Source organism: Protopterus annectens, chromosome 7.part0 (genome assembly GCF_019279795.1).
Source record: "Protopterus annectens isolate FY-2018-M chromosome 7.part0, PAN1.0, whole genome shotgun sequence".
NCBI classification, from domain to species: Eukaryota; Metazoa; Chordata; order Ceratodontiformes; family Protopteridae; genus Protopterus; species Protopterus annectens.
The window spans coordinates 814,281,951-814,296,603 of NC_056739.1; the positions used below are offsets into that span (position 1 = coordinate 814,281,951).

Consider the following 14,653-nt stretch of genomic DNA (forward strand, 5'->3'; position numbering starts at 1 on the left):
CCCAGAAACTATTAGTCAGGGACCTAAGGGTGTCAAGGCCTCTGTTGTACAAAATCCGGTTCCTCTAGATAAAGAAGCCAGAGCTTTGGATAGATGGGGAAAGAAGGTCTATACATCTTCTACCTTAGCTATGAGGGCTTTGAATTGCCAGTTTCATATGTTGAAATATCAAAACTTTCTTCTTTCTCAATTGAAGTCTAAGGTGGATGCTCTGGCGGAAGGCATTGAGTGTAAAGAATTACAAGATTTGGTGCATGTCTCTGAACAGGTGGGTAAGCATTCATTACAGTGTGGTTTTGATGCTGTGCAGGCCTCGTCTAGGGTGGCTGCCACTGGCTCAGTTCTTCGCAGGCACGCCTGGCTGAAGGATCAGAATTTATCTGACCATGTTAAGACAAGGATTTTGGATGCTCCTTTGCAGTCTGATGTGTTGTTTGGTTCACCTGTGGAGTCAGTCTTGAAGAAAATGGAAGACAAGGCTAAGTCTATGCAGGCTGTTAAAGATTTTTGCAAGTTCAGCCTCCAAGTTTAGTAGGAATTGGCCTGCTAAGGGGTGGACGTATCCTTCTTATGATTCTCAGTCTAGGGGTAGATGTAGACGTGGTAGGGGCAGAGCTCAGAGTTCTTTCAGACCTAGAACAGGAAGTTCACCTGCACAATCTTCGGGTGAGGGCAGGGGCCAGTCCTTTCGTAAACAGGCCCAATGACCTACTTTTCAGCTGCCAGATCCTTCTTGCCTGGCAGCACCTTTGGGAGGAAGGTTAGCACTCTTCAAGGAAAATTGGATGTTGATTACCCAAGACAAATGGGTATTGGATATCATTCACCAAGGTTACAAGTTTTATTTCCATACCTTGCCTCCTTTCAAAGGCATGCCGGACGTTCCTCCTCAGCAAAGACTAGAGGCTCACAAACAAATTTCTCTACTACTTCAAATAGGGGCCATACAACCGGTCCCTCTGCCAGAAGTGGGCCTAGGATTTTATTCTCGCCTGTTTCTAGTACCAAAGAAAGGAAACACGTGGAGACCAATTTTGGATTTATCTATCCTCAACACATATCTGGACATTCCCAAGTTCAAAATGTTGACGTTACAACAGCTTTTACCTCTGCTGGGCAAAGATCACTGGATGGTGACTCTGGATCTCAAGGAGGCTTGCCTTCATGTTCCTATCAGGCCCAGTTGCAGGAAGTATCTGCGTTTTCGGGCTGGGACTTCACATTATCAGTTCTCTGCATTGCCCTTTGGCTTATCTACTGCCCAGAGTGTTCACGAAGGTTCTGGCTCCAGTGGTAGCTTTCTTCAGGCTAAGAGGAATACAAATCTATCCTTATTTGGACGATTGCCTGATTCTGGCACAAGAAAAGGACGAACTTCTTCATCATTTACAGTATGTGATGGCAGTGTTAAGATGCCTGGGGTATTCTGTGAACGAAATAAAGTCCAGTCTAGTACCCTCTCAGGACATGTGCTTTCTGGGTGTGAGACTGAATACAGCATCCCAGATGGCCTTTTTGACCCCGGACAAACAAAAGAATCTTTCTCTTTACTTCCACCAATTGTCTCGTCAGTCCAGGCTGACTGCAAGGACAGTCCTTCAAGCCTTGGGGTTCATGGCATCTTGTATTCTGGTACTTCCCAATGCCAAACTGCATATGAGGAAGCTACAATGGTATCTCAAGAATGTATGGACACAGCACTGCCAAGATTTGGACACTGTCATTCAGATAATACCTTGCATTCAAAAGGAATTTTTGTGGTGGGCTCAGGAATGTCACCTAAACAAGGGACTCTCTGTGACCCGGCCAGAGGCGAGTCAGATTTTAACGACAGATGCCTCAGACAAAGCTTGGGGAGCTCATCTAAATGGAAAATGGGTACAAGACACGTGGCCTGCCAGACTTCAACATCTACATATCAACTTGAAGGAGATGTTAGCAGTCCAATTTGCATTGATAGCTTTCAAGGATTTACTTCTTCCAGGGCAGGTGTTGATTCAAACAGACAACACAACTGTCATGTGGTACATCAACAAGCAAGGGGAACGATTCTTATCCTCTATGCAGACAAGCAATGATTTTGTGGGAGACTGCTCTCAGTTTACAGCTAAATCTTCAGGCAAGGTTTCTGCCAGGAGCACAGAACTCCTTAGCAGATGTGTTGAGCAGACAAATTATGGATCCCCACGAGTGGAAATTGGATCCTCATGTATTTCAGAGATTGACAGTGTTATGGGGAACTCCAGACATAGATCTGTTCGCTTCTCCACTAAATTACCAGCTGCCAAAGTTTTGCACAAAAGGTTTCATCCCACAGCTTGGAAAGTGGATGCTCTCTCATTCAATTGGAGCAATCTTCGTGTATGCCTTTCCACCTCTGCCTCTCCTCCCAAAGGTACTCCTGAAGGTCAGACAGGACAAGCCAAACATGATTTTAATAGCTCCAGATTGGCCTCGACAGCACTGGTACCCATTACTGAGAAGTCTGGTACAGGAGCCTCCATGGCCTTTGCCTTCGATTCCTCACCTGCTGTCTCAGGAGAACAGTCATTTACTCAATGTCAAACTTCATTCTCTACATCTGACAGCCTGGCATATTCTGTTTTAAACCCTGGAGGGTCTCAGCTTCCACAACAAGTTTTGAATGTTATTTTGGAGGCCAGAAGGCCTAGTACAAGGAAAGTTTACGCAGATAAATGGAGGAGATTTTTATTTTTGAGTACAGCAAAGGACTTTGATGTTTCTAAACCTAATTTAAGTGTTGCGCTTCAATACCTTACTGAGTTATTGGACAAAGGTTTGTCCTTCTCCTCTATAAAGGTTCATGCTGCAGCAATTTCTGCTCACTATGACTGTGACCCACCATTATTTTCTCAGCCTTTGTTTAAGCAATTCCTTAGAGGGGCAAAGAATATAAGACCCCCACGTAGAGCTCCTACTCCTGCTTGGGATCTCAATTTTGTGTTGGAGAAACTCACTCTACAACCTTTTGAGCCTGCAGCATCTGCAGAGTTGAAATATTTATCATGGAAGACTGCTTTTTTGTTGGCCATTACCTCTGCAGAAGGGTTTCTGAATTACAGGCCCTTATGGCAGTTGAGCCTTTCTTAATTTTCCACAAGGATAGGGTATCTTTGCGTACTAACCCTTCTTTTATGCCTAAAGTGGTTTCTAGTGTGGCTTTAAACCAAACTATTCATTTGCCTACTTTTATGCAAACCCCCAAAATAAAGGGGAAAGATTTTGCACACTTTGGATATACACAGACAGTTGCGATATTATTTGAGCAGAACTAAAGGGTTCAGGCAGTCTCAGCAGTTGTTTGTTTCTTTTGCTTTGGGTTCTCAGGGCAAACCTGTTTCATAACAAACTATTTCTAAGTGGATTGGTTTTTGTATTGCTTTCTGTTATTCCCATCATGGTAAGGAGATTCCAGCTGGGATTAGGCCTCATTCCACTAGGGCTACTGCCACTTCTACAGCTTTTTAACGGGGGTGGCTACTAAAGATATTTTGGAAGCAGCTACTTGGAGTTCAGTGCATACTTTCTCTAAGCATTACCACCTTCCACTTTACTCTAAATCTAGGGCTGGATTTGCCACTGCAATTTTACAGGGCATTTTGGCAGCTCCTAATGCTTTATAGTTTTGCCATCCTCCCTTACCTCTGCTTTGGGATTCTACCCATATGTAAGGACTGCAGCAATGTGAGATGAAGAACATAGTACAGTTTTGTACCTACCATAAATGTAGATGTTCAAGATCCACATTGCTGCAGTCCAATTACTCCCTCCTTCCCCTCTGTTGTTGAAGGTGGTGGTGTGGTTTGTGTTGTACATATTGTAAATATGGTTAGTGCACGGGTGGTTGGTTAGTTTTTGCTGGTTTTTGGCTTTGGCCTTTCTTGTTAGGGCCTTCTGACATCTGGGGCAAGAAAAGACTGAGGAAATGACGTCGGTCATGCGCTTTTGTACCCTGACGTCCTGATGTCAGTTTTAAGCGCCTTGACCGACGTCAGCCTAATACTTTGGTATTCGGGCCGACCGAGGACAGCGGACTACCCATATGTAAGGACTGCAGCAATGTGGATCTTCGAACATCTACATTTATGGTAGGTACAAAACTGTACTTTTTGCTTATTGCTCTGACATCTACTAGGTGAGTCTCTAAGCTGAAAGCTGTCTTGGTGGGACAGTCTTGCCTGATTTTTCTACCAGGATAGGGTTGTGTTTCACAGTAACCCCTCTTTCATGCCAAAAGTGATCTCAAAATTCAGTCTTAGTCTTTCAGTCTCCCTGTTTTTCCCAGATCCTAAGTATAACGTAGAGGGGATATGTCATACCTTGGTAGTGCACCGGCAGCTTTGGCACTACCTTGACAAAACAGAACTCTTCAGGAAGGCTGAAAGTCTTTTTATTTCCTACACAGGGGCAAAGAAGAGTCAGACTGTGTCCCTAAGCAAACCATTGCATGTTGGTTGCTGTTGCTTTCGTATTAGGACACAAACGAATTGTCATGGGTTCTGTTCAAGCAGCTGTATTATATACAAACACATTACTATTATTGATTACAGACTGTAACTTAAGTAACTTATGTACAATTAATGACTATAATCATGCAAGCTCTCTCCCTAGCTGCTCTTTCAAAATGTCACTAAGGTTGTACACGTGTGCAGGTTATATACTTTCATGTACAGCCTCACATGCTTCTTAAAGATACAAGCTGGGACAGTTTCTGCAAAATGGTTGACCTGTGGAATGTTCAAATCACTTTGTGGAACAGAATCAGACTTTTGAACACATTCTGGTCTGGAAACAGTGTCTGACTCATCCTTTGATTTAGAGTTTGCATCACAGATGCAATGTTGTGATTGCAGTGATGATGATAGATGTTCATCGTGTAATACTGCTGCAGTCATCACACTTGGGTTATCCCGCCGTCAGGCGGTTCCGCAGTCTGCCGAATCCCAAAGTCTTGGTCCGGCGTTGGTTGTCGTCGCTTCTTCCCTGACGTCAGTGCGACAGGGGGATAAAAGAGGCAGCCAACGCCATTTTCTTCCGTCTTTCTTGCCGTGGGGTGCCCGAAGCAGAAGCAGTTCGCAAGTGCCGGTCGGCTAGCTCCTGAGATTTTCGAATCGAATTTCAGCCCAAAGTCTTCTCTAAAGCTAAGTACCCCGTTGGGGAAACTTTTCTTGCCTCAGACCGATGTCAGACAAAGTTAATAATTGCATTTCTTGTGGGAAGCAAATGCCTCATAAGGATTTTCATTCTTACTGTATTCCTTGCCTAGGCCCAGACCACGATGTCTCTGGTTGTCGGTTTTGTGCTAGGTTCAACAAACGTACAATGAAGCGTCGGGCAGATTTCGCCCGACATTATTTTGGCAGAAAATTTAATTATAGCATGTCGTCAGAGCAACCAACATCAGCAATGATTAAAAAACGCAAGGATAAGGATAGGCAACCAAGGCCAAGACCAGATACCGAGGCCTCAGCATGGCCTGCCACCGGTTCTCCGGTTTTCAGCGAGGCACCTACGCAGCCCCTGACTTCCGCAGATTTAGAAATTCTGACTGCCTCCCAGACTGAATCAGCTGGGCCTAAGGAGCCGGTTCCATCTCACCCCTCGGACGCCAACCCTGACGGTGATCCGGAGATTTTGGACAGGCCTTCAGTTTCTAATGGTGTCTTCAAACCAACAACTATCTCTATTAAGTCTTATGCTAAACTTAAAGCCCCCTTAAAAGTTAGGAAACCGGGTCCACAGTCCCCCCCGCAGGCTCCTATGCCTGAAAAACAGATGCTTAAGATGGCTGAGTATTTAATTACCCTTATCAGGGGTTCACAACCCCCTCCTGACAAAAGGCCTAGACTGGAGGAAGATTATCCTTCCTCTGACCAAGCATCCATTTCCTCAGCTAACACTGAGGATTTCCTTCCCTCCTTATGAAGACTCAGATGCTGAAGAGTCCATTCCCTCTGTCTCCCCCCCTGAAGACTACTCTTTTGGGGAAACTTTACACACCATGAGGGAACACTTCCACTGAGAAGGCCAAGATTACTCTGACTCTAAGAAAAGACTCCGTGAGTTTCTTTTTCTCCCACAGCATAGACCCCTTGCAATTCCTCCAGTTTTAGACATTTTGGATGATGTTTACACCAAATCCAGTCTAAACCCAGATTCCTTACCTCCTGCACCAGCTAAACCAGACAGATACTACCGAGTTCCTGATTCTCATAAGTTTCTATATAAAAGCCCTGTTGCAGACCCCAAAACCATTTCCCAGGGTCCCAAAGGGGTTAAGGCCTCTACTGCTTAAGAATCCACTACCTTCTGAAAGAGATTCCAGAGCATTAGAAAGATGGGGGAAGAAAGTGTATACGTCTGCCACTTTGGCCATGAGGGCCTTAAACTGCCAATTCCACATGCTAAAATACCAGCAGTACTTGATTACACAGTTAAAGCAGAAAATGATCCCTCAGACAGATCAACCTGATTTCAAAGAGATGCAGGATTTGCTGCATGCAGCAGAACAGGTGGGAAAGCATACCTTACAGTGTGGTTTTGATTCATTGGAAGCCTCATGTAGAGCAGCTGTCACAGGATCTGTAATAAGTAGACATGTTTGTCTAAAAGAGCAAGCCTTACCAGAACATGTCAAAGCAAAGTTATTGGATGCTCCATTACAGAAAGATGTGTTGTTTGGTGTCAAAGCAGAGGAAGTTTTAAAGAAAATGGAAGAAAAGGCAAAATCTATGCAGACAGTTAAAGATTTTTTACAGGTACAACCTCCTCGTTTCAGCAGAAACTGGCCATCAAAAAACTGGTCCTTTCCTCCATCAGACAGACCCCAAAGGGGCAGGTACAGACACCCAAGGGGCAGAGGCCAGCCACAAGGTCCTTTCAGGCCTAGACAATGGCACACAACAACTCAGAGGTGGAGACAAAAGATCTCAACCCTTCAGGAAACAAACACAATGACTTCCCTCTTCGCCTGCCAAGCAAAATTGCCCTGGCAGCACCTTTGGGAGGAAAACTGGCTCTATTTCCACAAAATTAGCACATCATAACAAAGGACAAATGGGTTCTGGATATTATTACCCGAGGCTACAGATTTAATTTTCACACTTTACCACGGATGAGAGGCATGCCAAATCTGCCTCCAAACCAATGGGCAGAGGCACAAACGCAAATTTCAGCTCTCATAGATGTGAAAGCAATTCAAAAGGTGCCTACAAAGGAGCAAGGTCAAGGTTTTTCCTCAAGACTATTTCTAGTACCAAGAAAGGACAAAGCCTGGAAGACCCATTTTAGACCTCTCAATTCTAAACACTTACCTGGAGGTACCCAAATTCAAAATGCTCACACTACAGCAGCTTCTTCCCATGCTGGGCAAGGAGTCTTGGCTGGTAACATTGGACCTCAGAGGCATACCTGCATGTCCCTATCAGACAAGATTGCAGAAGATACCTCAGATTTTTGGCAGGTACAACGCATTATCAATTCTCTGCATTGCCCTTTGGCTTAACTACTGCGCCCAGAGTATTTACGAAATGCCTGGCATCAGTAATTGCATACTGCAGACAACGAGGAATACAAATGTATCCATATCTGGACGACTGCCTGATCCAAGTGGAGTACAGCATCTGGCATTTGTAACAAAGCTGCTAATTTGCCTAGGGTACACAGTAAACAAAAAGAAGTCCAAGCTAATTCCCTCACAAGACATAATATTCCTGGGTGCCAGGTTAAATACAACGGCTCAGATGGCTTATCTCACGCCAGACAAACAAAAACAACTGACTCAATACTTCAAAAAGATGGCAACTTTTACCCAGCTCACTGCAAGGAAAATCTTGCAGGCATTGGGGTTCATGGTATCCTGCATTCAACTAATTCCACATGCAAAGCTGCATATGAGGAAATTACAATGGTACCTGAAAAGTCTATGGACTCAACACAGGCACAGCCTCGAAACAAGTATACCTCTCATTCCCTGCCTTCAAAAAGAGTTCCTATGGTGGGCTCAAGCATGTCAAATAAACAAGGGTCTTCCTTTTGTCTTACCTCCAGCAAATCAAAATATGACAACAGATTCTTCAGACTACGCCTGGGGAGCACACATGGCAGGACAGTGCATACAGGGTAAATGGTCCGCAAAACAAATGCATCTACACATCAACCAAAAGGAGATGCTAGCTGCGCAAAATGTACTGACAGCCTTCAAGGACCTCCTGCATCCAGGACAACTACTAATAAGGACAGACAACACCACAGTTATGTGGTACATAAACAAACAGGGAAGAACACACTCCTACCCTTTATGCAGACAGGCAATGACCTTGTGGAGCACAGCATTGACTTTAAAAGTACAACTGCAAGCACAATTCCTGCCAGGAAAGGAAAACATATTGGCAGACGAATTAAGGAGAAATTTGGCAGATCCTCACGAGTGGAGACTACACCCACAATTATTTTCAATGATAACTCAAAGGTGGGGACGCCCGGACATAGATCTATTTGCCTCCCCCAACAATTGCCAACTACAGAAATTTTGCACAAGGACTTATCATTCCCTAGCCTGGAAAGTGGACGCCCTATCATTCAGTTGGACAGCATTGACAGTCTATGCCTTCCCACCACTACCTCTTGACCAAGGTATTACTGAAAGTCATATCAGAGAGACCTCAAATGATCCTCATTGCTCCGGACTGGCCACATCAGCACTGGTACCCATTACTAAGGACCTTGACTCACAGCCCTCCATGGATCTTACCTCAATTCCCACTTCTGTTGACTCAGCAAAACTCTCAGATCCTTCACAGTCAGCTCAGGACTTTAAATTTAGCTGCATGGAGAATACCTTGAATTATCAATCAACACTTCTCTCAAAGGACGTCCTGAATGCCATTTTGGAGGCCAGGAAGCCCAGCACCAGAGAAACTTACTCAGACAAATGGAAAAGATTTTGTGCATGGAACCAGGCTAAAGGCCAAAATCCTTGGATACCAAACATTCCTCAAATACTGCAATACTTAACTGAGATGCTACACAAAGGCCTTTCTTTCTCATACATTAAGATCCATGCTTCAGCCATTTCAGCTCAATATAATACGGATCCTCCCATATTCTCACACCCTTTACTAAGGCAGTTTCTCAGAGGGGCTAAGAATATAAGACCCCCCCCCCGAAAACCCCCAACGCCAGCTTTGGGACCTCAACTTCGTTTTAGAAAAATTAACACTGCCTCCTTTTGAACCAGCCTTCTCAGCAGAACTACAATACTTGTCATGGAAAACAGCTCTGTTGCTGGCTATCACTTCAGCACGCAGGGTCTCAGGAACTACAGGCACTTATGGCAGTGGAACCTTTCATCATTTTCCATCAGGACAGAGTCTCTTCTTAACTAACCCTACCTTTATGCCAAAGGTAGTATCCAGTGTGGCTTTGAATCAGACCATTCATTTACCCACCTTTTATCCAAACCCCCAGAATAAAGGAGAAAGACTCCTTCACTCTTTGGACATTCACAGACAGCTACATTACTGTTTGGATAAGACAAAGACCTTCAGAAAAACTGACCAACTCTTTGTATCCTATGCTGCAGGTTCACAAGGAAAGGCTATTTCAAAACAGACCATCTCCAAATGGATAGCACATTGTATCCATTTTTGCTACTCGCACCATGGGAAAGCAGTGCCTGTTAATATTAGGTCCCATTCTACCAGGGCTACAGCAACCTCAGCAGCCTTTCTCAGGGGGGTTCTAACCAAGGACATTCTGGAGGCAGCTACTTGGAGTTCAGTGCACACCTTTACCAAGCACTACCACCTTCCATTATACTCAAAAAAACAGAGCTGGTTTTGCCACGGCAGTTCTGCAGGGCATCCTAGCTTCACCTAACCCAGTTTAGTACCAGCCACCCATCCATAGCTTTGGGATTCAACCCAAGTATGATGACTGCAGCAGTATTACACGATGAACATAGTACAGTTTTGTACCTACCATAAATGTAGATGTTCAAGTGTATATACTGCTGCAGTCCAGGTTACCCTCCCACCATCCCCTCTACATACCAGGTTGTTAGTTATAACTCCATGTACATCAATCTAATGGATACATGCCTATATGGTGTATTTGCTAACAGCTAGTACTATTGTTTATCTACTAAGGTATTTTGCATAGTTATTTGTATTGCCTTCCTAGTTGGGGGCACCTGACATCTGGGGCAAGAAAAACTGAAGAAAATGGCGTTGGCTGCCCCTTCTATCCCCCTGTCGCACTGAAATCAGGGGAAGAAGCGACGACAACCGACACCAGACCAAGACTTTGGGATTCGGCCGACTGCAGAACCGCCTGATGGCAGGATAACCCAAGTGTGATGACTGCAGTAGTATATACACTCGAACATCTACATTTGTGGTAGGTACAAAACTGTACTTTCTGGTACAGGAAGATGATGTTTGCGATTCTTCCTATACTCCACTCTTTTGGAATTTACCAAGTAAGATTTTGGCTCTGCACAGATGCCTGTAATCTGTCCTATTCAATCAAAACCTTTTGTTGTCTGGATTCGTACTCTCTCTCCTTCCCCCAGTGGACGAAGTAATCTGCTCGATCTGTCATAACTAGATTTCTGGTTATTACACTTCTTAAACAATTGAGCCTTATGGTTTTATTGTTCTTGGGTTTAGGCTGCAACAAACTTGAGAAAATAGGTAGCATAGTTCTAGTTGGTCTGGAAAGTAGTCTTTGAGCAGGTGAGCCAAGAATATCATCACGGGGTATGTTTCTGAGATTAAGTAAATTCAAGAATGTGTCTGTATTGCCAGTCTTTGTCCTTTCAAGCAACCGCTTTGCACTCTGTACTGTTCAGCTAGACCATTGGACTGAGGATATTCTGGACTACTAGTGATATGCACAAAGTCCCATTCTTTTGCAAATTTCTGAAACAACTGGCTAGTGAATTAAGTACCATTGTCAGAAAAAAGTTTGTGTGGACTACCATGAACTGAGAAATGATGTTTCAACTTAGTAGCAACAGTAGTTAAGGATAACTTTTGTAGTAGATCAATCTCAAACCAATTTGAATAAGAGTCTACCAAAACTAAGTAGTGTTGATTGCTCCACTCAAAGATATCAGTTGCTGCAGTAGACCAAGGTAGTTCAGTAATTGGATGTAGCTGAAGTGATTCTCTGCAAATGCGGTCTAGTACTGTTGCATACTGAGCAAGAAGAAAGAACTCTATCAACGTATTTTGATAATGTAGGCCAAAATACCAATTCTGTGTCTCTTCTCTTAGTGGATGTGGATCCTGTGAGACCACAATGCAAAATCTGAATATATTCTTGTTGTAAGGAAGCAAGACCTACAATTTTAGGACATTTGAAAATAATGCCATCTTCCATCAACAATTCATCTCTGTAAGGAAAATACGCTTGCACACTAGATTCCTTTGATGCCCATCTGACATTAATATAATGATTGAGCTTCTGTGAAATTGGATCAGTCTGAGTGTGATCTCTTAACTTATCCAGTCTAGTGGAAAAATTACGCATTGACATCACATCAAAGTCATCTTGGGTGGCAAAAGCCAGGGTAGCATTTGGCTAGGCTTATATAGGCCCCTGATCCAATAGCCTAGTACTTACCTTTGAACCTAAAAGTCTCTACATCAAGCTGTTCTGTTGTATTTCTAGGAGATCTGGATAGGGTATCAGCCAAATAAAGCAACTTGCCTTTAGTGTAGACAATTTGAAGTTGTACTTTTGTAATTTGAGTATCATTCTTTGTAGTCTTGCTGGAGCAGAATGCATGAGCTTCTGTAGAATAGTAACTAGAGGTCGATGATTGGCTTCAGTCTGAATAGCTCAACCATAATTATAATCATGAAACTTGGAGTATGCAAATACTATGGCCAAAAGCTCTTACTCAATTTTAGCATATTGCATCTCAGTTTGGGTTAGTGTTCTAGATGCATAGGCTATTGGTCTGCCTCTTTAAGTATGACTGCGCCAAGGCCACATTTTGAAGCATCACTCGAAAGAATAACTGGTTTGTTCAGTTTTAATGTAGGTAGAGTGGGAATTTTCTTCTTAAGGTCTTCAAATGCCTTCTGATGATGTTCCAACCATGACCATGCAAGATGTGGTTAACTCACTGAAGTCTGGTATAAATTTGTCTAAATAGTTGACCATGCCCAGAAAATGCTGTAAACTTTGTACATCGACTGGCTCTGACATGTCTAGAATAGCTGCTTGCTTGGTCGGGTCAGGTCTCAACCCTGTACCTGTAAACAAATGTCCTACATACTTAACTTCTGGAAGTCTGAATTTGCACTTCAGAGGATTGATCTTTAAGTTCACTTTGCGTGCTCTGTCTAGAGCTTTCTTGAGGTTTCTGTCATGCTCTGCTTCACCATTGCCTCCAACCAACAGATAGTCAACTATTATGGCACAAGGATAACCTGAAAAAATTTGTTCCATTGCACGCTGATAAACTTCACTTGCAGAATTTATTCCAAATGGCATCCTTAGGAATCTGTATCTGCCAGAGTACCAAATGTAGTTAGAAATGAGGATTTGTTATCCAGGATCACTTGCCAAAATGAACTCTCTTGCTTCCAAAACAGAAAATAGTGGCATTCGGGATTAGAACTGCAACTACTTCAGCTGTGCACATTGGATGATACGGTCTTTTCAATGCTTTGTTCAAATCTCTTGGGTCAATGCATATTCTGATTTTATGTGAGCCTTTCTTGTGAGTGGCTACTATGGACGGTACCCATTCAATTGGTTCTATGACTGGAAAAAATCACACCTTGCTCTACACCATTTTATCCAACTGAGCTTTTACTTTATCTTGCATAGTTATTGGAACTCTTCTTGCTGGTTTGACTACTGAAGTGATCTCTATGTCTAACTTCATGGAATGTACAACTGGAAGCTTTCCCAATTTGTCATCGAAAACATCAGCATATTCTGAGAAAATGGCTTTGGAGATATTGGAACTCAGAACTGCACTTATATGATGAACTTCTTTAGCAAAAGAAAACAGAGTCATTCTTAAATTATCTTTTGAGACCCAGTAAAGATTGCAAGTTGTAACAGTTCTCTGCCAAACAACATGAAAGTATTACTATCGCTGAACCTTCAGTTTGAATTTTGTCATCTCCATAAGCAGCAAGTCTCGCACTACTGGTTACACTGAGTTGTTCATTAGTTGTCACTCTTGCAAACATGTCTGCTGATATAACATTACACTTTGACCCAGTGTCTACTTTGAGCTCTCTGGATTTTCTATTAATCCGGACTGTACAAAACACTTCACTTCTTGTCAATAAGTTTACTGCATCAACTCTTTCACAAAGCAGTGATACACCATCTATGTAGAAAGATGACTGTTTCGGCTCTAATTGATCAGCTTGCTCTTTTGTGTGACCTTTCTTTACAACTGCTTGAGGCTTACTTGATTTACAAAACTTTTGGAAATGGTTCCATTTTTTACACTTGTGATATTGCTGACCAAATGCTAAGCACTTCTCTCTTTTACACTCATGATTCGCACCACAATTGAGAAAGTTAACAATAAAGTTAAGTTTGGGTTTTGCTGATTCATGTTTGTGTTGCACTGAGCTGGCGTTGGAGCTTGCACTTTTCCTGGAACGTTCTAGAAAACCTTGTGGCTTCTTTGGAAATCCTGTAGATGCCACGTGCTTAGGCCTGTTCTTGTTTGTCACATGTTGCATACTGTGTCTACATGTGCTCTGGAGCCAACTAAACCCATGCTGTCACTCGCAAGCATACTTGTATGTTTTTTGTCACCTCATGGATTTAACTAATCTGTATAGCCTTCCTCGATGTTAAATCATTGTCACGAAGTAAAATCTTTCTCACAGCAGCACTAGTTATACCACATACAAGCTTGTCCTTTATCAGCTCATCTTTTAGATCACCAAACAAACACGTCTTGGCTTTGTTTCTCAAATCAGTTATATAATCTGCAAATGTTTCCCCTGGTTTCTGATCACTTGTGTAAAACAAATGCCTCTCTAATGTAACATTCGTCTGGAGGTTGCACATTTCTCTAAAAATGCGCTTCAAATACTTGGGGTCTTCCCTTGATTCAGCTTGTACAACAATATGGCAGTCTGCACCTTCTCCTTCATACACTGCTGGTGCATACACAAATGAACGCTCTCTTTCTATGGCCTCTGATCCTGCTAAGTTTAACAAAATTAATGCCCTGGTGAGTGCATCTGCATAAGCTGCTTGTATGAAAATATCGTACAGTTCTCTGCAATATTCTGATCAAACACAAGCACTAGGGGTTTTCGAAATCCATCTGCCATATTAACACATACCAGTGAAGGGTTTTTTGCAGATGAGCATGAATATACACACATGCACATATGCAGAAGTGGCATAAACAGAACTTGTCCAATGCCTTCATGCTCTGAACTTACATTCTCGTTGGAATTATGAGAATGAAGGAACTTGAAGTACTTTTGAATAACTGGACTTTGCGAAATAAACTTCTCGGGCTTTTCAATACTTTACTGAACTTTGCGAAATAGTTTTTGATAATTTACTGAACATTGCAAAGTAACTTCTCGGGCTTTTCAATGCTTTTGGAATATTATCAGTAAAGGCAAAA

General features: G+C 42.8%; 1 protein-coding gene across 1 annotated transcript in view; it reads left to right on the forward strand.

The window, feature by feature from the left end:
- LOC122806106 (phosphatidylinositol 4,5-bisphosphate 3-kinase catalytic subunit alpha isoform-like) overlaps positions 1 to 14,653 on the forward strand; it is a 943,896-nt gene that overhangs the window by 9,995 nt on the left and 919,248 nt on the right. The window lies entirely within an intron of this gene.